Below are 25,179 nucleotides of genomic sequence, written 5' to 3' on the forward strand. Positions count from 1 at the left end.
GTCAAGTGTGAGGGTTTTTTAAGTTTTATTGTAAGGGTGAGGGGTTATGGGAGTTAAATTCTAGCTTGCAATAGAGTTGTAACCTGAGTTTGCTCGGTTAGTGGAGTTGAAATCCTATTGGGGTAGATCGTGGTTTTTAATCCCTTGAGCAAAGAGTTTTTCACGTAAAAATCTTGTGTTGATTCTCGTACTACACTTTATAAGGGAACTGGTACTCCACCAGGTCCCTCCATACATTAATTGGTGGACACAGCCTGTATCAGGTAAGAAGGAAAACAAGAAAAGAAAATCAAAGGAAATGACAGGAGGAAAGAAGGATATAGGAGGAGAAAAATGTGATACTCAATCTGCTTCGCAAATGAAACGGAGGACAAGTGTTGTTGAGAGACATGAAATTGAACTGAGAAAGGAACATTTTCAAACACAGAATATTCTCTTTGGGATTATGATTGATGTAAACCTGGAAGAGGAAACTGGGATGAAAGAACTGTGGGAGATGGTGGAATTTCAAAAGTGGACTCATCTTCTTACTCCACCGGCTCCTTGTGCGAATGAAGCTGAAGTAATTGAACTGTGTACAAATCTACTTCATTTTAATGACAGTGCTCTAGCCCTAACAGTGAATGTGACAGCTTTATGCTGACTGAAGCAGTACTAGCCGAAATCTTAGGAGTACCAACTGAAGGGCTGAGGGATGTGACTGGAAGGGCTTCCGCCTCCTTCAAAAACGTGATTGTTAAGGAAGGAAGGTCAGTCCGTCCAGGAAAGGTCCTCAACTGGTTTTCGAGTTTGTGGACAAGGTGCTCATACCAAGAAGTGGAAGGGATGGTTGTGTCACTTCAGAACATATGGTACTCATGGAAGATTTTTCAACTCTTGAACCGATGAATCTACTAGAAATAATGCTCAATATCAATGCAGTGAGCACTAGTGAAAATGATCCTGCTCTTCCTTATGGCTTTTTCCTGACAAAGGTCCTTTGGCATTTTAATGTAAGGACTGGCAAAGCCACCTTAGGAACAAAAGAGACTATGATATCAATGGCTACTCTGGAAGATTTTGAGTGTGCGTCTAAAGTAGCAGGCTCCACCATCTATGTTCTCACCAAATCTCTGAAGACATCACGTGTAGAAATTAAGTAGATGAAAGGTGAGAATGCTCTTCTACGGGATCAGTTGAAGATCAAAGTGGAAGATCTCAGGAACCAAATGCTCCAAGATCAGGGCACATATATTGAGAAAATTGACAATATTCTTCAAGCCTTGGATCACCCCCCAGTAAGCAGTTCCTAGCTTTTCCCTCTAGTCTCTATTCCCTTCCCTTTCTTCTCTTGGCTGATGTCTTAACCCCTATGTTCTCTATCTTTCTTGTCTAACTGGTACATTAGTAGTTTACTTTGACATATGCTTGTAATTTTTGTACTACTTCCCATTCTTGGTCTTTTACATTATTTTTATGCACTATTGCTTGCTTGATCGAGTTAATTCTGCTTGTAATATTCTCTTCTTGTACCTCTTAGTAGCTGCATTGTGGTTGCTTTTCTTATGATGCCAAAAGGGGGAAGATGATGAATATTATGCATATGTAGTGAAAATATGGCGATGGGATCACTGTGTTTTGAGAAAGAATGCAGTGGATGTGCTAGCTAACATGTTGTGACTAAGGGGGAAGAACTGGAAGATTGATATATGCCAAAATTGAAGGATCCTTTACTGGGTAACCTGGTCTTCTGGTTCATAGAGTAAATGTATTTTGTTGCTAACATATTGTAGGTGTATTCAAAATGATAGTCTGCGTCACAAGGGGAACAAATAGGATCTGGTTCTCAGGGAAATATTGTCTATGAGTTTGTCATCATCAAAAAGTGAGAAATCTATAAGCTTAAGTGCATTCGTGTTTTGATGATTGTCAAATTTATTCAGAACTAGATAAAGACCAGGTTTGTGATCCGCTCTCCGTGCATCTTGCATGGTAAGCAGAGATAGCTGTAAAGCCAAGCTACTTACTGCACACAAGTACATCAGTTAAGCTGGCCCATGCTTTAGGTCAGATATTGAATGAGTGGTCTCTATCCATACCACATGCTTCCCACTATATATACAACATGTTGCAACATATTGTGTAACACTTGGAAAACCTAAAAATCACCCCAAGGGTGCAGCTGTCACAAGACTCTCTAAGTGTTCAACAAAGCTAATCTCAAACTGAAGGACCTGTTTCCAACACTGAAGATGTTTCATTCTATTAGTTTGTTTTAAGCTTTGTTTCATGTGCTTAAATTGTAAACCTACTCTTGTCTTTAAAGGAAGGTGTTTGCAGGTAGATTAGAAGTCTCAGAGAGTGCTTGTTGGAAGTGTGTTTCCTCAAGTTATTGAGTGGTACATTAGGCTAGGATTAGTCTAAGTGTATTAGTGTCCTTAGCTAGAGTTGGCTAAGTGGAGTTGCTTGCAATCGGAGTATTGCAAGGGTTGAGGGACTACGGAAGCTAGTTCCTAGGTTACATAAGCGTTATTGTAAGGGTGCGGGAATATGGGAGTTAGTTTCTAGCTTACGATAAAGTTGTAACCTGAATTTGCTCGGTGTAGTTGAGTTGAAATCCTACTGGGGTAGGTCATGGTTTTTAATCCCTTGAGCAAGGAGTTTTCCACAGTAAATACCTTGCCTTCTTTACTTACTGCACTGTCTGAGAAAACTGATTGACAACCAGGTCTCTCCATATACTGTTTGGTGGACGCACAGCCTCTAATAGAATCTTACCTTAAGAACTCAAGAACACTCAAATTCCAAGATTACTTTACCTTGAAGTATCCTCCAAAGCTTCTACAAGAAGGAAAAATAAGCTTTCACCATACTTTGGGGACCTGCATATTTTGGAAACTTTTAATACTATTAACCATAATTTGGGATAACTTCTTAATGATGCCAAAAAGGGAAAGATTGAATTGTGTAACCAGCTTTACGACTTAGATATGCTAACATGACAAAATTCAAGTTCAAGTGGAAGCTGTCACTCTTTGGAATAGGTTGAAACATGGTGAGAGGTTGTCATCATCAAAAAAGAGGAAAATTTGTTGGCATTAGCTAGACCAATGAATATATGAGTTTTGATGATTGATAAAAGATGAACAATGTTCTAGACAATATGCAATGTCTGAATGAGCAAGAATGTAATGCACATGGAACTAGTTCAGAGACCTGATCAATCGCAAGACACAGTTGCAAGAAATGCACTTAAATCAAGTCCACAAACTTGTTCCATGAAATACATACAAGCAGACAAGCATGTGAGATGCTCAATGTATGGAATGAATGATATATGAATTGAACAAGTGAGCAAAGGGAGAATTGGTTGAGAAGACAGATGACTTAGTCACAAAGCAGTTCATTGGAGAAATAGAACAAGTTTACATATATGTTCTATACCAAAGAGTTACCATATGCAGAAGTGGGATGATCACAGGTCATCATGTGCAATGGATGACTAACCTAGTAGTGATTGATAGTGAAGAAGTGGAGAAGACCAGTTCTAGACACAGAGCTTATAGTTATATGAAATAGGTCTGTCAATATGTTCCAGCCAAGATCTCAGAAGCAGTTCAACGACAGATGGAGAATGAAAGAGATTGGTGGAACAGGTACAAGAATATGTTCTATCTCAGACAGTGCAGAGATTCAGAGGTAGACGAACCAGGTGGATGAAACAGGTTCGTGAACTTATTCCAGCACAAGTCCTACAACAACTAGGATTTGCTGAATTATGAAAAGAACTTGGTGGTAAAGTATGAAAGATTCCTTGCCATAGTTGTCGGGATTAGTAAGCCTTTTACAATGAAAAGTAGCCGACTCAACAAGGAAAGAATCCAAGTACAACACAAACCCTACGTTCGTGTCATTGACCGACTGGGAAAGGTTTTTGTGTTTACCGACCTGCGGAGCATAATGTTATAAATACCTAGGTCTTTCCAAGAAGAAGTTTGTGCACTTACAAAAGAGAGAATTTAGAATATTAAGCGAGGAGAGGATTTATCCATCATATTCAAAAATCCGGGATTGCGTCCTAAATGCAAGAAGAAGGATTGAAGGAACTGTTTTACAGTATAATGTTCTCCAGTTCACAAGTCTCGATATCTTGGTTTTGGTTTGTTCTATCGAGTTGTATCTTTATCCGTGTATATAGAAGCATAAAAGTAGATAGAAACAGTTGTTGCAGATTAAACTTCAAGTAGGAGTTTACTATTTGAAGGTTTCTTACTTGTGAGAGTGTGATTAGTGAGATAGGGATTAAAATATAGTTCTTAGGTTATAGATCTGTAACTTGAATTTGTAGTTGGCTCGTTGTTGTAGAGGAGGTTTTGGCGAAATCCTACAGGTTTGTAGGTTGTGGTTTTTATCACCTTTTGAGCTGGGTGGTTTCCACGTAAACACGTTTATAGAAAAAGTTAGGTAACGTGTTTTGTCCATAGGAAAAAAGTGGGTACACATTTGGACAGACATTTAGTTCATGCAAAGCTAAGAAGTCCTAAACCCAGTTTTGTGTATATCTTCAGCCCTCATCTTGATTTGATATTAACCAGCCCTCAAATCATATTTTAGAGCAGAAAGAAGAACTACATAGTTCATCCATCTAGTCCTCTACCACGGGTATAGAAATTTATCCTTGATAGCCATTTTGTTGAGCTCTCTATAATCAATGCAAAACCACCAACTTCCATCTGTTTCCTTAACTAGTAACACTGGAGGGAAAAAAAAGAGAATGAATAGGTTGTATAATGCCATTAGAAAGAATATCATTCACCTGATTTTCTATCTCATCTTTTGGAAGTAGTTGTATCTGTATGGCCTAATACTCACTGGTGTTGTATCATTTTTTAGCGGAATATCATGGTCATGGCTCTTGTTTGGTGGCAAGTACTTGAGCTCTACCAACTTTTCTGGATAAGCAGCTATCACTTGTTGAAATTTCCTCAGGTATACCATCTTCCACTTGCATCTCATTAGCTGTAACTGTGAATAAATGTGCCAATATAGCCTGCCCTTTCCTTAGAAACTATTTGACCCCGCTGGCTGACATACTCTTCAATTCAGCTTGGTGATACAGTCCCCTGAGTTCTACCCTCTTACCCTTGTGAGTGACCTATACCTTGTATTATTCAAAATGAAGGAGCACATGATTATGTTTCCTCATCCAATCCCCTCCTAAAATCATATCATTTCCTCCATACCTGACCAGCCTCACTGAGTCTATAAACTCCACTTCTTGCACCTTCCACTTGAACTTGGTACAAGAATGTCTACTGTAAATGTGATTGTCACCACCTATAGTCACCCTCATAGGTCTAGCTTCACTAATGATGTACCCCCCCTGTCTTAGTTGTTTCCCTGTCTTAGAAATATATGATTTCTCCTAGATGCCAATAAGATAGTACTCTTATTCTTCTTACACTCTACTCTTAGTTTAATGGTAGTTGGAACCTCTGTTCTTGAAAGGGCATAGATGCTTATAGCTTCAGTCATTACCCCTTCTTCCAGCTGCATGTTCTCTAAGTCCTCCACTTCTCCATTCCCCACTACCACTTCTTTAGATGGTTCCCCTCCTTCAATCCCTTGGTCAAGAGTTCCAGAAATAGCATTCAGCTGCTTAGGTTTGCAAATGTAGCCTTAATAATATTTATCTCTACATTTGCAACATAACCCCTGGGACCTTTTGGTCTCAAATAGCTTGGTACTATTGCTATTTCCATAATTTGAACCCCTATTAACAACATTTCCCCTTATGTGAACTTTGCTGGTCCTCCTCTCACTTGACGCTTCTCATTTCTACTCAAAAAGTTAATGATCTCTTCTTATGCCTAGCCTTATCCACTGCTTGGCTAAGGGTGTAAGGATCCAACAATTAACTATATATCTAATCTCCTCTTTGAGTCCTTCCACAAAGAATTCCAAGAAGAATTTCTCACAAATTGTAGAGCTTCTAATCAACACCCAAGTTTAAGGTCTTCAAACTTCTCCTTATAGTCATCTACTGTAGTTTTATGTTCTATTTTTTTAAAACTCTCCAATCAAATTGATCTTACTATTATTAGCCACATCAAACGTCTTACAAATTTTCTCCACAAACTCCTTCCAACTCATTTGACCTTTGCTAATGTGATATGAGAAAAACCATGACTCAACCTTACCAGTCAAATGCAACATGGAAATTTCTAGTTTCTGAACAGGATCAGTACTGCGATTCTACTGAAAATACATGTCACCTTCCCTGACCAGGTACATGGATCATCACTATCAAAAAATGGAAACTCCACCCTTGGATGATATTGGCTAGTTTGTGCCCTACCCAGGTCAAGCTGAGGTTCACCCCTGGTGGGTCGACTCTCTGAAGTTTCATACTATTTATTATCCCTTGGTACACTACCTAGGATTTCATCCTGACTTTGTACCAATTTCTCCATTAGGAAGTCTAATTTGCTTCCCAGTTCATCCAATTTCTTATCATTTGATTCGGAGTAATTTTGCAACTGTGAATCTACTTTTTCTGATCAATTCCTCATTTGTTTTGGATCGAGTTTCTGTGACTCTCATTGTGGGGCCAGGAATGGACTCTGCTACCAATTGCAATGTCCTTAAGGGAAATTAAAAAAAAATAGTAATTGTGGAATCAAACATCTCAAATTGGGATTTTATTAATGAACAAAGTTACAATGAACCTTAGAAATAATGTAAGTAAGGAACAATGGAACTAATAAGCAGTAAAACTCCATGATTGAGCTTCATAACCTGCAATGGTGAATTAGGGAAGAAAAGAAGTTAGGAAGAGAAGAGAGATTGAAGAGAGAGAGAGAGAGAGAGAGAGAGAGAGAGAGAGAGAGAGAGAGAGAGAGAGAGAGAGATAGAGAGAGAGTGAGATTTAAGAGGGAAGTCAGAAAATATCAAATCCAAATTATGAGTTGTAATTTCCTGCATGATTCTGTTATAGTGATGTTGATTTAATCTCCTCTATTGATTGCTAATCGCCTCTGAGATTGAATCAGAGCCATGCGATCTTCACTAAGTAACCAGCTGGATCTCATGTGTTGTGCACATGTTATGCCCATGAGTTCATCTAATAATCCCCTTGCGTGAATTAGCTACACCCCCTACTTTCCCAAATCATTCTATTTCATATCCAAACCTGGTCTTAACAAGGGTTTTGATGGAACCTTTTGTAGGATGAATTGTTGTTACATTTTTTATAATTGAGCCGCTAGATATTTTTGCTTGTTCAACTACATGCTTATTTCAGTTGATCAAATGACCATCGATTGACTATGCCTGTTTATTATGTGTTGCTCGAAAGAGAATGTATATTTTTTAGGTTGTCGTTGAACAAAGTCACTCCTAGGTATATGATAGATCAATACTGTGGGTTTAAAAGTGGGTTTAGAGATAACAAAGCCTTTTCGTGGTCATAGTGAGGGGTGGGAAATTTCTCTTTGCAGTTAGTTGAGAGAATAACTCCATAAAGTTACTACAATTGATTGAGAGATAATTGTGGTAAGTTAAGTGCTCACGATCCATAGAGAAGAAATTGGCGAGATTATAGATAACATTGTGAGAAAGATTTTGATAATTAGGAAAATCATAACTCTAGGCCTCATTAATCTTGTTTCCAACTTTGTCCTCTCTAGTTGATAATCTTACTGCTTTAGTATTTGCTAGTTAAGTAATTAGAAATAAGATCTTGATCTTTCATAACTCAAACAATTGGTCAAACATAATTTCTTAGCGATATAGATTAATTATAGCTAAATCTTAGTTCTCTATGGGATTCGACTCTGGACTTGAAAATTGAATTATATTTGCAGCGACTGCTTATCCTTTTTAGGATTAACGTCGGGCGTGTTAAAATTTTGGAGCCGTTGCCGGGGAACTAACGGTTTAGTTATAGTTGTAAATATTTTGTAAGTTTTAAGTTTGAACATTTTTTGTTTTTAGTTTTTTAAATTTTTTGAATTTTGGTTGTTTACTTGACAAATATGGCATCATGGAATTATAATTACTTGAATGTTGGAATTTCTACTTTTGAGTTTTCGTGTGTATCTTGTGGAGAACTCCATCCACATTATCATTTTTCCGATATATGTCTTACCCTTCCTCGAGCCCCTATTATGATCGTTCCACTTTTGTTTATGATGTTGATAAGAGAAATATTGACGTGGCGGATGTGGAAAAGTTCACATTGAAGAATTTAAGAATTTGATGAGTTGCCTACTAGAAGAATGAACCGCAGTTCAGGGAGTCGTAGAAGAATTTTGGACAATAGTTAAAAACATGGGTTGGCCATATTTCAAGAGAAGGAGCCTATCATTGATATCCATTCATGATATTCAAGGATAGATCTTAATGACATTAGTGAGAAGTAAATATAGAATCAAGCAAAGTACATGAGAATACAAATCTGGCGGATCTGATTTTTAATGTGCTGAGGATGTTGAAAATCGTGAGAGTTTTGGATTGAAGTGAATTAGACCATATTTCAGTCACTTCTCGACCTTGAGTTTGAGAGGAACAATGAAATAATATATGTATGACCTTAAGAAGTCAAAGGAAGAGGTAGATGAGTCTTATATTCTGAAAATTTCGAGGCCGTCTAGGCAAGGAGACACTCCTCGATTGAAAGACAAAAGTGCATAAGGAATTATTTGACTTTTGGCTCGCAATATATTGTACCTCCACAAGAGCATAATCATAGATCAAAACTGGAGGCCCAATTCATAAGTTCGAAGTTGAGGCAAAAAGTGGTTTACTCGTGTCGCAACGTAAAATCAAATGCTTGTTAGGAGCAACCCAATTTTGTCGCTTTCATTTTTTCTTCATTCTGTTATTTTATTTTAGTGTTGTTTTTGTTTTTGTAAGCGTATGAGCATGGAATCAAAGTCTTTTAATGTATGCAAAAGCAAGCCACAAAGTTGAAACTAGATGTAGGGTGCCCCCATAAAGAACCATGTCTTGTTAGGAGAAGTCTGAGTACCCCATGAGCTGCTAATACTTCGGCCTTTGGCCTTCCAGGGAATTTTGTTTACCCTCTAGTATGCATTTTTTTTTAGTTTAAGTGTGGGGGTAAGGAGATACTCTTTGTTCAGCCTTCGTAGTGATTAATAATCAATTTTGATTTTTCTTTGTGCATTAGTTCTTTTCTGGGGATGTAACTTGAATCGGGTAATTTTAAATTTTTTAGGATTAGCTATTTTTTCTATTTTTGTCTTTGTATGAGTAGTTAAAAGAGAGAAGGAAAATCTTGTGACTTGCTTGGTGTCATCATATTTAGGCCTATGTTTGAGTTATAGTTTCCTATGAGTGCTTGAGCAATTAATAAAATAGCAAGTTTTCTGACACGTAGGCTCATGACAGTGACTCTGTACGTAGTTCATTTGTATTGTGTAGTTTGCGATGAGCCCGTCTATCTTAGAGTGAAATGGATCCATCTTGATTGGGACTTGTGCCATGCGAGATGAGGATTTTTTTCCATATATTACATGTTTCGCATCTTTGTTTAGAACTTGATCGGTATGTTATTGAAGCGAAAATATAAGTGTTGCTCTGTTTAGAAAATGATAATTGACTTTTTTTGATTTGTGTTCATATTTTAGCATGTTCAAATATTGTTACCACCAGTTAATCCTTTGAGCCTGTAGCCTTTCATTTAGTAGTCGTATTTCTGCCTTGTCACATTTGTTGAATTCCTAATTTTTGCACCGTGCTTCAAAGTGATGAAAAAGACCCTCTTAAAAAGAATGTGAGATGAAAAAATAAAAACAACAAAAACAACATACTCAATAAAAGTATACAAAGTGGGGTCCGGTAGGATAGAGTGTCCGCAAACCTTAAACATACCTTGGGAAATAGCGAGGTTTTTTCCGATAGACCCTCGACATAAGGACAAACAATTCAAATCAATATGAAAAAAGAAATAATGGAAGCGAATAAATCATGACAAAATACTATAAAAGCACGATAGAGCAGTCTGAAAAAAGGAGCAGTAACTACCAAAAATTAATGCGATAATCGAAGTACAAGAAACAATAGATAATAGCTCGAAACTAAGGACAATAAACTATATGAGTAATGCTATAACTACTAGCATGCAGGGATAAGAGGGACAATACTCAAATACCTACTAACCTTCTACCGTAATCTGTGTCCTCCATAACCTCTTATCTAAGGTCATGTCCTCGGTCAGCTAGAATTGCGTCATGTTTGTCTAATCATCTCTCTTCAATGCATCTTTGGCCTACCTCTACTTCTCCGAAAACCGTCCATGGCCAACCTCTCACATTTCCGCGCACTATCTCAATTGGATTTAACTCAAAACTTTACTAAAATAATGAGCTCAAATTCGGATTACAATATTTGCAATAAAAAACATAGCCCAAAGCCTTTCCCAACAATTACTCTAATATTTCCCTTTACCCCTTAAACCAATGTTTACTCCAGATTACAACCTTAAAATATGTTCTCAAAAATGAATAAATATCTAGTAGTTTTTTCTTATAGCTATAACTTCCTAACATACAAAAAGTATAAGCCATTACAGATAAGTGATTACTCTTTAATTATCATAGGTTCGGGGAAAGCATATGACTTTATTATTAGGGAAATGTACAGAAAAAATACAGAGAAAAGTTAATATTCTCTTAGAGGTTGTTATTTAAAATTACATGTAACCTAACAATTCCCCACAATGTCCAAAAGAAGAAAATACTTTCAACTCTCGTAATTTTTAAAATGATACATAGAAAAACACATAAAGACCATGTCCAGTCAAATCAAAGAACAACAAGGAAAGACAATCCGGATTATGCAGGAAAATCACAAAGATATTGAAATATAGGTGTTGATATTATTAGGGGCTAATCATAAACCAGAATAATTTATAATTCTGGCAGAATTATTATGCTCATATGTCTTATAAATTTTCAACATTATTACAAACTGCATATATCTTTTATTTCTTCAATACATAGCATTAATCACGATGACAAAATATGATGATCCTTGATCAGCAGAAGTAGTAGAAGCAAGCGCTACCCCAATCAAAGTGACAAGCTCCATGAACAACATGTTCCCAATTGATGCATTGGTTGTTATATCCATCAGAATCAAGGCAAGCCCCGTACTATGTCGTGCTCTTCTTTTCACAACCAATTGCTCTTCTTTTCACAACCAATTGATTCTGCTGCTTGCATCTCTGCGGAAAAAAGAAAGTCAACTCAAAAGTTTACGATAATATTACAAAGATGTAGTCCTTGTGTTTTTGTTCATATGTCACTCTTTCTTTAATAATCTGTTTTTAAGAAAATGACACATTCTTTATATATATAAAGAATTTAACCTTAATATCCCTTATATTTAAAAGTGAAAAATGTTAGAACCGATATAGTATTAGGTAGAATTTATGGTTTGTCGGCAACTGGTGATGCAATGAGGAAGAAAAAGAAGAGAGCAAGTAAGGAAGCATACATGACAATACACAAATTTTGAATTCTACATCAATGGAAATAGCGGAAGAAATTAAGCTTTTTCCTACTTTAATTGAAATATTTGTCTTTTCTAGATTAAAACTCATAAAAAGCAAGTTCATTTCTCCATAAGTTTCATCAAAAGTTTTGTTTACCCTGGATTTATGTAATCAATTGAATTTATAAGTGAGGTATAGGATATGTGGATAAACTTTAATCTATTTTGGGTTGATGTGGAATATATATGGACTTGTTTGCAATGATATGTATATGTGTGTATCCGTTAATGCCTTGAATAAATATGTAGATATTGATGATTAAGCTAATTGTATTGAATGAACAAGCAAAGCCAAAACACCACTGATTCGGGCCGAGAGAGAGAGAGAGAGAGAGAGAGAGAGAGAGAGAGAGAGAGAGAGAGAGAGAGAGAGAGAGCTTCAATATATATTTTCTATTACAATGTTCTAGATCTCAAAAAGTCAACCCCTAAAAGTAGAGAAATGTCCTCTATTTATAGTTTTGCCTCATGGGCCTTACATACAATACAAAGCCTTTTTAGAATAAAGAAACCCTAAAAGGATAAGGTAGGGCCGTACGGTCTGACACCCGTACGGTTGTTAGTACAAAATGGCAGAACGGTTTTGGCGCGTGGCAGTTCTGCAACTGGTTAACTGGACCAACATCCACGTTTAGCTCGGACATAAAGAAACTGGACTAACGGCCATGAGAACTTGACTTGGACAAACCGGACTAACGGCAACGCTGAGTTTGGTCTGAAGACATTGGATCAACAGATTTTCTTCTCTTTTCTTAGATCAGCCATATCCGGTGTAATTCCACCTATCTGAGGGAAAGTCCGATCATACTCGTGCTCATTTGGTCATACCCTTGGCCCCCGGTCTCACCGGTCTTGCATATATTTGATTTTTACTGTATACAGATAGTCCCTACACATTCTGGACCGTAGTTTTACCGAAGTCACGGAAAGTGGATAAGTCACAAAACCGGTGGTTTCATAAGCTCGTTCTTCTCTTTTAATTTTGGCAGGAACAGTTACATCACGTCCTTTTGACATCGGCCACGTGTCTCGTCCCGAATGGCCTACCTCGGGAACCGCCATAATGCACGTCGCCTCGTATCACGTCTCATTAATTGTGGGACATGTGGCGCCACCCGATTGGCTGCCTTCTGTAACCGCTACAATTCCCATGCCTATATAAAGCCCTCAACCTTTTCACTTTTCTACTTTCACTTCTTCACTTCTTTACTTCATTTACTCCTGATCGTTTTCATCTCTCCTTTTCTTGCTTGTTTTGATCAGTTTCATCCCTTGATATCTTGCTTGTTTTGATCGTAAGAAAGCCAACTTTGCTGACTTCTCCATTCGCCATTCTTTGATCGAAAGTGCTCCTTTGTTTCCTCTTTCACTCGTCATTTTGAATTCTTCAACCGCTTTTTCAATCTTTTCTTACATTTCCTCCATTGTTTTCTTTTTTGCATTTTGACTTCCATCTCGTTCAAATCTTCTCTTTCACGTTCTCCAAATGTCTGCCAACACCGAAACTACTTCCCAGGATGTTCCCTCGGTTTCTTCTTAGGGAGTCGAGCCAACCTCACAACCTAAGGGAAAACCCTTCGTTGAACCTACTGATTTGGACATAGTGCCGTCCAAACCAACTACAACAAAGAATTTGAAGTCGAGAAGCCCTCTCCGATTGCGGATAGAGGTTTCGATGTAAGGCGATATCCTTCGTCTATTACCGAGGATAAACTTGACCAGTGCAAGTGTTAGCCCCCGGGCTCGACGAATCTATCATCGATTATAGAGAAGGCTTCTTGTATGTTTACACCTATCCGTTTACGCTCAAGCTGGACCCTGCAATTGACCCGGTTATATTGGAGATGTGCTGGATGTACAATGTGACCCTGGCCCAAATTGATCCTATTGTCTGGAGGAACGTGGCCTACCTTTGGCTATTGGCCAACAACGTCAACATGGAATTCTCGATGACGCATTTCATCCGATTATATTCCCCTAGGCTATTCCGAGGGGGCGTGACAAAGCTCGCCAAGCGAGATCGGAACCCGATTTTTTCCAAAATGGACGAAGACAGAGATCGCGGGTGGTTGGAGCGCTATGTCCTGGTAAACATCGCAGACATTATTCTGATTGAGTACATGCCTTTCTTAGAGAGGTGGAATGATAGGCGTAAGTTTCTCAGTCCTTCCTTCAATAATCATTCTTCCTCCATGCTTTGTCAACACTTACTCCCTTGTATTCACGTGGTTTCTCTTTTTTTTTTTGTATCAGCCGTGGCATGGATACGTCCGGCCATCCGGAACATGATTGAATGGGTTGGAGCAATTATCAGTCAACACACTCATGAACGACGGACATGTGGGGACCTGTCACGTGGCCGATGGGTTGCCCAAAATCACGGTAACGCTCTCCTTGATTTGGTATATATTGTATCTTATCCTTTTTCCTTTTCTTTTTATAACCCCTTCAGTATTCAGGTTTACCCAGGGGCTCGGTGGAGCTGAGACCGGAACCAACAGCCGAGCCTGCTGCACCAGTTCCTGAATTCGATTCAGCAGGGACATCTCGGCTTATTGCTGCTGCCAATAAGAGGCAGAGAAAGCCCTCGGACAAAGGGCAGAAACCAAAGAAAAGGGTAAGGAGCGTTGTTCGGACTCTGAGATATAAATCAGAGCCCGACTTTCTTATTCGAAGGGTCGGTGTGGCCCCCTCCGTCGCCTCTATTCCGGAGGAGGAAGCCACCATTCCTCTATTTCCTACAGCTGAGGAAGGACCTTTCGCTTCAGCATTGCACAAAGGTGGGGAAAAAGGTCTTTATCCAACCCCTCTAAGGTCAATTGAATTCATTGACATTTCAGGTGGCGCTTCATCTGAAGAGACTCCCCTGCAAAGGCCTAGAAGATCCGGGCTAGCTTCAACTGCTAAAGCCGAACAAAGAGCAGAGTTGGTCCCTGATACCGAGGCTCCAATAGATACTAGCCCACTGCTCGGTGGTGACCCAGCTGCTACATCCAAGGCACCCGCTTCTACCGAGATCGCGGGGGTTGCTCCAACTTCTCCTACGGTGAGGTCAGATAACCTCGATGACATGTTCTCAGGTACACCACCTGCAACCAGGAAAGCTGCCGGTTTCGGACATCTCCCTATCCCTCGAGTCTCGAGGGCAACTAGCCGGGCCACCAAAACTGGTTCAAGGGATAGCTTAGTACGTGTCTTCCTAGCCCCGAGCATGGAACCGAGAAGGACAAGGTCGGCCATGGTTACCGTCCTCGAGGATTGTAGTTTCTTGTCCCGTCCTGTGGGAGTAGCAAGCTATCTGAGGCCCCATATTTCAAATTCGGATACGAGAAAGATAACCGGAGTCCCCTGGAAGTTCCTCATTAACGAGGGCATGCACGTGGGTAACCGGGTAAGCTTATCATCCAATCTTTTCATAATTCAATGTGAACCTTAGCTCCAGCTTTATCCAAGTTTAACTTTATTTGTTTTTTCTACAGTTTGTTGTGCTCGTCAATGAGGCCTTTATCCATGCTCAGCAAGAGGTTGAGGACCTAAAGGGCCAGCTGGATGCCCAGATTCATGAAACAGAGAAGTTCCAGCACTTTTTGCAAGAAAAAGAAGATCAATTGAACCGGACTGCTGCCCTTTCCAACCTTCAACCCGAGCTCGAAGCTGCGAAGGCCGAAAATCTTTGTTTAAAGGATGAGTTGGCTGGAATGGTTGAAAATAACTGGCTTTTGGAAGCGGATAAGGTAGGCCTTAGCCAAGACAATGCTCATTTTTCTTTGAGGCTTGGTGAACTCGAGGCCACTATCTCTTAACTTCGAATTGAGCGTGATTCAGTCAAGACTGATGTCGTGAAGATGGCCGAGAGGCATAGACTGATTGAATTCGAAAATGCTAGGGACAAGGAGAAGTTTTGGTAATGGAACAGAAAGCCGAGGATCGGGCCCGGATTTGCGACGAGCTTAAAAGCGAATTCGAGGAGGCAGCCGAGGCCAATGACATTCTTAAGGCCGAACTTGAGTCGGCTACTCAAGTTTAAAGAATTCTCAATGAATAGAGATCAAAATTAGTGGCTAAATTGGCCAAAGCTGAGGTCGACTAAGAAGAGTCTCTTAAGGACGTGGAGGCTGCCGAGGCCCGTACCACGATTGCGGTTGAATATAAACGGTGGAAGTCCTGGAGGGATACCCTTGAGCAAGCTCAACAAGGTTTAAGGGACCTCCCAGCTCTGATACTCGAACCCAGAACAATCGAGGAGGAGGCTAAGAAAGCCCTTGACCCCGAGTCTTAAGATTCCGAGAGAACGGTATCCGAGAACTCCGGCTCTAGTCGTACCGGTTAGACCATGGTCTGCACTAGCCTTTATTTTGTCCGTCTTTTGACTTTTTTTTGCTTTTGATTTTATGGAAAGTGTAAAAAAAAACCTCATATATGAAATGAGAATTTTCCTCTTGACTCTCTTCATTATTTTTATCCAAATGCTTGCTACGACATTTGCCTTAATTGCTTATTCCGTTAAAAGGTTCGGAGCTATTTTTTTCAGACTGTGCCTGAGGATTGGCTTTTCTCTTCATTCGGTACATTTTTATCCGAGGATTCGATTGAACAATTTTCCCAGTGGGACTTATTTATGCTTTATGAATTCAGACGTCTCCGAATCACGTTAGGCATTTTAGGGCCAATGTTTTCCGACTGCTTACTTATCATAGATTAGGTTCGGACACCTGAATCCCTGCCTTGTCAAATTTTGATATGGCAGTCCCCATTTGAGGGTGTTAAAAGATATTGGCTTGGTTCAACGCGACCTTATTGCCTTTGTCGAATTTCGACGATAGTCCCCGGTGTAGGGTATTTTGATAAAATAATGTCGAATTTCGGCGGTAACCCCTGGTGTAGGGTGTCTAACAAGAAGACACATCCAAAATGAATTTATAATCTTCTTTATATTGCAAGTATTTGTACGTACATGGTATGAAGACTTCGTTCGTTTTCTTTCTGTTTTTACCGTAGCAAATACTAAGTGGACACGATTCATTCTGATCGTTTGGTCCTTACATCGAAACCTACTATAGAAGGTCCGAGTTTGGAAAAAGGTGAGAAATATAAAATTTCGAGGACTTCTACGGGGTAGCACCTAGCAACGTTCATCTGCTTTGTTGAGCTGCTCGTTTTCTATTTTCGGGGCAAGCCTCGATGTGGGTATGATAGTCCCCTAGTGTTTATCTGAGCTGCATGATCGGGTAAGCACTATCAAGTCCCCACTCGAGGGGTATACCCCGAGTTCCCGGATACTTAGCCTCTCTTCCATCAAGTAACACATTGTACTTGTTGCCTCATTAAAAACCATGTCGGAAAACCCACTTCGGGACAAAACCATACTAAGGAAAAGAGTGCAACACATGTTTTCAGACCTAACTTCATTCGATACTCAACTTGCTGCAAAAAAGAAAGATTAACAAAAAATAATCATAAGGGTAGGCATCCATACCTTAGCAGTAGTATCTCTTCAAATGAGCCACATTCCAGTTATTGCGCAACCGTTGTCCATCCATGGATTCCAGCTGGTATGACCCTTTACCCGTTATTCCTGTTATCTTGTACGGCCCTTCCCAGTTTGGACCCAACTTTCCGTCATTGGGATTCTTGGTGTTCAAAATAACTTTCCGAAGCACCAAGTCCCCAACTTGAAAATGTTGAAAATTGGCCCTCCGGTTGTAGTACCTTTCTATTCTCTGTTTTTGGGCTGCAATACGGACTAATGCATTTTCGTGAAATTTGTCCATGAGGTTGAGTTTAATGGCCATGGCCTCCTTGTTTGACCCATCGGTGGCGTATCTGAATCGAAGGCTCGGTTCACCAACTTCTACTGGGATGAGGGCTTCAGCCCTGTATACCAACGAGAAAGGTGTTTCACCCGTGCTTGATTTTGATGTGGTTCTGTAAGCCCACAATACCTCCGGTAGAACTTCCCTCCAGTGATGCTTCGATGTTTCAAGTCTTTTCCTTATATTTTCAATTATTGTTTTGTTCGTGGATTCCGCCTGTCCGTTTGCACTTGGATGATACGGAGTTGATACAATTTTCTTGATCTTCAACCCTTCGAGGAAATTATTAACCTTGCTGCCAATGAACTGAGGACCGTTATCACAAGTTATTTCAGCCGGGATGCCGAAACGACAAATAACGTGGTCCCATATGAAGTCGATAACCTCCTTTTCTCTAATATTTTTGAAAGCCTGTGCTTCAACCCATTTGGAGAAATAGTCAATCATAAACAAAATAAAACGGGCCTTACCTGGTGCCCATGGCAAAGGACCAACAATGTCCATTCCCCACTTCATGAAAGGCCAAGGTGATATCACCGGGTGTAGCAACTCCCCGGGTTGATGGATTATCGGGGCATACCTTTGAGTCCTCCTCCATCTGGTTCCAGTAATAACCGGCTCTGATAATTTTTCCAACTAAGGCGTCTGCACCGGAGTGATTACCACAGGTGCCCTCGTGGACTTCTCTCATCACATAATCGGTTTCTCTGGGACCCAAACAGTTGGCCAGGGGTCCGAAAAAAGACCGTCGATATAATTGACTGTCTATTAAATAGAACTGTGCTGCTTTTGTCCTTAGTGACCGTGATTCTTTTGGTCACTCAGGAGTTTTCCATCTTGTAAGTAGTCGATGTATTTGTTGCGCCAATCCCAAGTTAGACTCATCGTGTTTATTTCAGCATGTCCGTTTTCTATCAACGAATTCATCAACTGCACTATGGTGTCGAGGTTGATTTCCTCCCCTTCGACTGAAGAACCCAGATTGGCCAATGCGTCGGCTTCGTTGTTCTGCTCCCTGGGTACATGCTGCACGATCCAATCTTTAAACCGGTGTAGTATTACTTGGGTTTTCTCCAGATACCTTTGCATTCGTTTATCCTTAACCTCGAAGACGCCATTCACTTGGCTAACGACCAAGAGAGAGTCGCATTTTGCTTCAATTATTTCGGCTCCCATACTCCGAGCTAATTCCAAACCTGCAATCATAGCCTCATACTCAGCTTCATTGATAGTCAACTTAATAGTTCTAATCGATTGTCTAACGGCATCCCCGGCGGGGGTTTTAAGGACGATGCCTAGCCCGCAAACCTTTAGGTTCGAGGCCCCGTCCGTGTGTAATGACCAAATACCCGAAGCCTTTCCCGAGGTTAGCCGAAGCTCTTTCTCAACCTCGGGGATCATAGCGGGGGTAAAATTTGCCACAAAATCAGCCAAGATTTGAGACTTAATGGCCGTCCTAAGTTTATATTCGATATCATATCCGCTAATCTTCACGGACCATTTGGTTAGTCTACCCGACAATTCCGGTTTATGCATGACATTTTTTAAGGGATAAGTAGTCACTACGCATATCAGATGGCATTGAAAGTAAGGTTTGAGCTTTCTTGAAGCACTTACCAATGCCAAAGCCAACTTTTCGAGGTGGGGATAACGGGTCTCTGCATCCCCTAAAGTCCTACTCACATAATATATAGGAAATTGCGTACCTAATTCTTCTCGGATCAAAACACAACTTACCGCCACTTCGGATACGGCAAGGTAGAGAAACAACTGCTTGTCTGCCTTCGGTGTGTGCAGCAGAGACGGGCTATGATGACTTTTATCCGAAGACCTCAAAATGAAACAGCTCAGCGCTGCTATCCTTCCGGTGAGCCGCTGCACTCCTTTGACATTATTCACCACCTCAATATCCTCGATGGCTTTGATCTTGTCCGGGTTAATTTCTATCCCCCGGTTCGACACCATGAAACCGAAGAACTTCCAGATCGAACACCGAAGGCACATTTCTCCGGGTTAAGCTTCATGTTGTATTTACGGAGTACATCAACAGTTTCCTGCAAATGTTTTAAATGGTCCTCTTTTTCCAGGGACTTGACCACCATGTCATCAATATAAACTTCTATTTTTTTCCCTATCTGTTCTTCGAACATTCCATTAACTTAGCATTGGTAAGTTGCACCGGCATTTTTTAACCCGAAGGACATGACATTGTAACAGTAAGTCCCGTACTGGGTAATAAAGGATGTTTTCTCTTGATCCTCCGGGTGCATCCGTATTTGGTTGTACCCGGAGTAAGCATCAAGAAAACTTAACATCTCATGCCCGGTCATCGCATCGATCATTCTATCAATGTGTGGCATCAGAAATGAATCCTTCGGGTATGCTTTGTTTAAATCCTTATAATTAACACACATTCTAAATTTGTTACCTTTCTTCGGCACCACCACCACGTTAACCAGCCAGCTCCCGGATAGAGCCTATTTTTAAAAGCTTTGTTACTTCATCTTTTACGAAGGCGTGTTTCGGCTCTGCCATGGGCCTCCTTTTCTGCTTCACCGGGGGAAATCTCCCGTCAAGACTGAGCTTGTGAGTCGCCACTTCCGGTGGCACACCTGTCATATCTATATGGGACCATGCGAAACAATCGGCATTAGCTTGAAGAAATTTAATTAACTTGTTCCTAAGCTCCGAGGTTAACCTCGTGCCCAGTATACCTTTCTATCCGATAAATATTCAAACAAGATGACTTGCTCCAGCTCCTCTACGGTAGATTTGGTTGCATCTGAGTCATCCGGTAAAACGAATGATCTGGATACGCCGAAATCATCCTCTTCATCCCCCAGGTCTGACCCCTTTTGCTCCGCTTTCGAACCCATACCCTTTAGTTGATATTGGGTGTCCTTGCCTCCGACTGATTCATCATCTTATAGATCTGATTTTTTGGGAAAGAGTGGCGTTTCCTCGACCGCAAACATCTCTCTTGTAGCGGGTTGTTCACCTCGGAAGGCTTTTATCTTCTCCGAGATTAAAAATTTCAGCAGCTGATGCAGTGTCGATGGCACCGTCCCTATGCTATGAATCCACGGTCTACCATGCAAAGCATTATACTTCATATCTCATTCGATAACATAGAACACCGTCTGCTGAATGGTGCTGTCAATGTTGACCGGCAAAGAAATCTCCCCCTTCGTGGTTTCACTTGCCATATTGAACCCACTGAGTACTCGGGCTATCGGCACAATCTGGTCGAGTAGCCTTAGCTGTTCAACCACTCTCCACCGGATGATGTTGGCCGAGCTACCTAGGTCAACCAAAATACGTTTGACTTGTGACTTAAAAATAAGAATAGAAATTACCAATGCATCATTGTGCGGTTGAATGATGCCCTCTGCATCCTCATTGCTGAAGGAGATGGAACTCTCGGGTATGTAATCTCGGCTGCGCTTCTCACACACAACGGAAACCTTTGTTCGTTTCATCACCGGCCCTCGAGGAGCATCTGTACCCCTGATTATCATATTGATTATATGCTGAGGTTCCACCGGTTCAGCCCATTTGTGAGATTCCCTTTCCTTGTAGTGGCTTTTAGCTCGTTCACTCAGGAATTCTCGATGGTGGCCATTCTTCAATAAGCGAGCCACCTCCTCTCTTAGTTGGCGACATTCCTTGGTTCTGTGTCCATGGGTTCCATGATACTCACACATCACGCTCGGGTCCCGTTGACCCGGGTCTGATCTCAGTGGTCTCGGTCATCTTGCTTCTGCGATACGGCCGATAGCCGAGACGAGATTCGAGTTATTGATGTTGAAGTTGTACTCTGATATCCTTGGTAAGTCTTTGTTGCTAGCCGAACTCCCGACATCGCTTCTAAATGATAGATCTTGACTGTTCGACAGGCGCTTACCCCGTTTATCACCTCGATCAGAGAATTGACTGGGGCTAACCCTTGATTTCTCTGACTTGAAACACAGTTTTTCTTAATGAGAGTATGGCCGGTATCTGTCTCTTGATGATCGGACCTCCGGATCGTAAGCTTTTCTCGACCTTTCAAAGATTTTGCTCATATTTACGGGTCCCGGGGGGAGCTCGAGCTGGTCATCCTTTACCCGAATCTTTGATTCGTACATGTTATGAACATCTGCCCAGGTCACAGCCTCATATTCCAACAAGTTTTCTTTCAAGTTGAATAAGGTCGTCGAGCTTCGAGGATTAAGCCCTTTGGTAAAAGCCTGTGCAGCCCATTCCTTCGGAACCAGAGGGAGCTCCATCCGTTCCCTTTGGAAACGGTTCACAAATTCTCGTAGTAATTCATCATCCCATTGGGCTATGCGGAAGATGTCCGCCTTCCGGTCCTGCACCTTTTTAGCCCCGGCATGGGCCTTTATGAACGCATCTGCGAGCATTTCAAAAGAAGTGATTGAATGCTCGGGCAGATTGTCATACCAGGTCAGCGCCCCTTTCGATAGAGTTTCCCCAAAATTTTTCAACAAAACAGACTCAATTTCATCCTCTTCGACATCATTGCCTTTTATGGCACACGTGTATGAAGTCACATGCTCCTGTGGGTCCGTTGTACCATCGCATTTCTGGATATCTGGCATCTTGAACCTCTTTGGGATCAACTTCAGAGCCGCACTTAGAGGGAAAGGCCTTTGGATGTATCTCTTTGAAGGAATGGATGTATCGCCATTTGTCCGTTTATTGATAGAAATTAGGAGAAGATTCTGTAATCAAACGGGTACAAGGTAGAAGCCAAGATTAAAAAACCACTATTATCCTAGCCCCACACTGGGCGCCAAGCTATTTACCCCGGATTTAGGTAATCAATTGAATTTATAAGTGAGGTATAGGATACGTGGATAAACTTTAGTCTATTTTGGGCTGATGTGGAATATATATGGACTTGTATGCAATGATATGTATATGTGTGTATGCGTTAATGCCTTGAATAAATATGTAGATATTGATGATTAAGCTAATTGTACTGAATGAACAAGCAAAGCCAAAACACCACTGATTCGGACCAAAAGAGAGAGAGAGAGAGAGAGAGAGAGAGAGAGAGAGAGAGAGAGACCTTCAATATATATTTTCTATTACAATGTTCTAGATCTCAAAAAGCTAACCCCTAAAAGTAGAGAAATGTCCTCTATTTATAGTTTTGCCTCATGGGCCTTACATACAATACAAAGCATTTTTAGAAGAAACCCTAAAAGGATAAGGTAGGGCTTACGGTCTGACACCCGTACGGTTGTTAGTACAAAATGGCAGAACGGTCTTGGCGCGTGGCAGTTCTGCAACTGGTTAACCGGACCAACGGCCACATTCAGCTCGGGCATGAAGAAACCGGACTAACGGCCATGAGAACTTAACTTGGAGAAACCAGACTAACGGCAACGCTGAGTTTGGTCCGGAGAAATCGGATTAACAGATTTGCTTCTCTTTTCTCGGATCAGCCACATCCTGTGCAATTCCCCCTTTCTGAGGGAAAGTCCGATCATACTCGTGCTCATTTGGTCATACCCTCGGCCCCCGGTCTCACCGGTCTTGCATATATCTGGTTTTTATCGTATACAAGTTTGTCTTGCATATTTGTTAGTCCAGTTAGTCATATAGGCTCATATGTTTGCTCGTGTATCCAAAAATAATAAATTCTATATCCAAAAACAATAAGGTTTAATTTTACTTTCATGTGTTTCTTCAAAACTTACGATTTAGCTACAAAAATAAATGGTAAAGTATGTATACACTTACATATATAATTAGATGTCAAAGGTTTGATTCAACCGGTTATTATACAGTATCAATCTTTTAGTTAATCTGACACGTTTAACCAAAATTATAATTTTTAGGACCATTGATGTTCGGCCTAAAATGCATACATTTAGTCACTGTTTCCCTCACGGTTTAGTATATTTTCAGTCGCCGTTTGAGTATAAAATATATTAGTTTGTGCTTAATTTTATATTTTTAATATGTAGTAAAAAATCGGTATGAAGATGAAGATGAAAATATGAGTAATAAAGGCATGATTACACAATGATGATCTAATTATATGAATATTATGTGATGATTCGATTTATTAAGCTTGTAGTAAAAGTGAAATTTGAGGCAGCAAGAAATATACAAAGTGAAGAAGCCAAGGACTTGCTGTTTGCTGAAAATTGAAATTGAAATCGCAAGGAATAGTGTTACGAATCAGCCCGGGCCCAAGGTGTGCTGGGATTTTACACAAATAGTTATTGGCCCAAGAAGAAACAATAGGACCGGGAGGTTTTCACAAAGTTTGATTTGGGATTCAGTCCCATTTAGCAACTAGTTAAAAAAGGACGAAGAGTTAGACAGAGAGGTTATGCGTATTGTTGAGAAAACTGTCTCTTTCTCTCATCCCTATTTGTGAGTCAAAACATCTCATCCGTGAGTCAAAACATCTCATCCCCATTCTTCTATCTTTTTGTTTCTATTCCTTTTAAGTGGTTATTTGGTTGTTGTTTCCACTTCTCAGTTGTAACTTGTGTTTCCGATGGTTTTAGTACATATCAGTATTGTGTTGGTAATTTGATTTGTTAAATTGGTGCTTTCATTGAGAGTACTCCATGGCTGGTTCAACTTTGGCAGCAGTGGTCTTGGATCGTTTAAGCGGTGAAATCTAGTGGGCTGGATTTTTCGGGCCGAGGCATACTTCACATTTCGAGGCATCCCTGAAAATATTTGGCTCTCTCTGGCTTACATCTACCTCGACGGGGAAGCACTTGCCTGCTTTGATTGATTTTATCGCAATGACCAATTTTTTAATTGGAAACATTTCACTGAGAAATTACCTATCCAGTATCGGAAACAAACCTTAACTGCTCCGGTGGAGTATCTGACCACAGCTTCACAGGCCCGTTTGACTACCTTGGTTACGCTACTATAGTTCCAGCAGTGGCTCCGGTATCTTTCTTTGATGATATGACCAACATTTCTTACGACTCTGATTTTGAATATGATGTTCACGCTGGAAACTCCAAGAAGGAATCAGTAATGGGTGCGGCGCTCGGTGAAAACTCAGTCCCTGAGTTTCACACGGAGTTCCATTTGGTAGTGGATAAATTAGAGAAGTTGCCTTTGCAGGTAACTTAGGTGATTGGTGAACCTACTCCATGCACTATAATTGATTTTCCTGTTGCTACACAACCAAGGGAATCCGCTGACAAGAAAATGATTGTCTCAAAAATATTACTGACATAGTATTGATAGAATTCTCCAGCGAAATGAGACGCTGCTGCAGTGCCAATTTGCACATCTAGCGCTTCCTGAGATTGAGATGTTTGTTCCCATGAAATTTCGCATGCTGACTTTGACGACCCAGCAATGGATGAGGGTTTTACTGACACGTTTTGCTTCACCGTATATCCTAATTATATAACTCAAGTATGGGATCCCGGACGGCAATTTTATATGCAGGTTTTCATTTTTCTATGTGATTTTGCTTTGGCAGTTGCTACTTCATCATTTTTTTGTCTCTTTTTTAATCACTTGGAAAAGCATAACCATAATAAAGAGAGGCAGAAGATAGAATTGCTTGTGTTCTCTTATCAGTACAGAGATTTTGTACATGACCGTGAGTGGTATGCCTTGCTTAATGAATGCATATTGGGACTTCCCAACATGGGTAATCTTGGACTTCCTTTTTTCCTTCATGGCTCCCTTATTTTCTCATTCTACAAGACCAATGAAATCATTGAAATTGTGGGTTTAGAGAGTAATGACATGATAGCAAAGGTATTTAAAGGTGACAGTGATGATTCTCAAGTTGAAGCTGCAAATCTTT

Source organism: Lycium barbarum, chromosome 2, assembly GCF_019175385.1.
Source record: "Lycium barbarum isolate Lr01 chromosome 2, ASM1917538v2, whole genome shotgun sequence".
In the NCBI taxonomy this organism is placed as follows: domain Eukaryota; kingdom Viridiplantae; phylum Streptophyta; class Magnoliopsida; order Solanales; family Solanaceae; genus Lycium; species Lycium barbarum.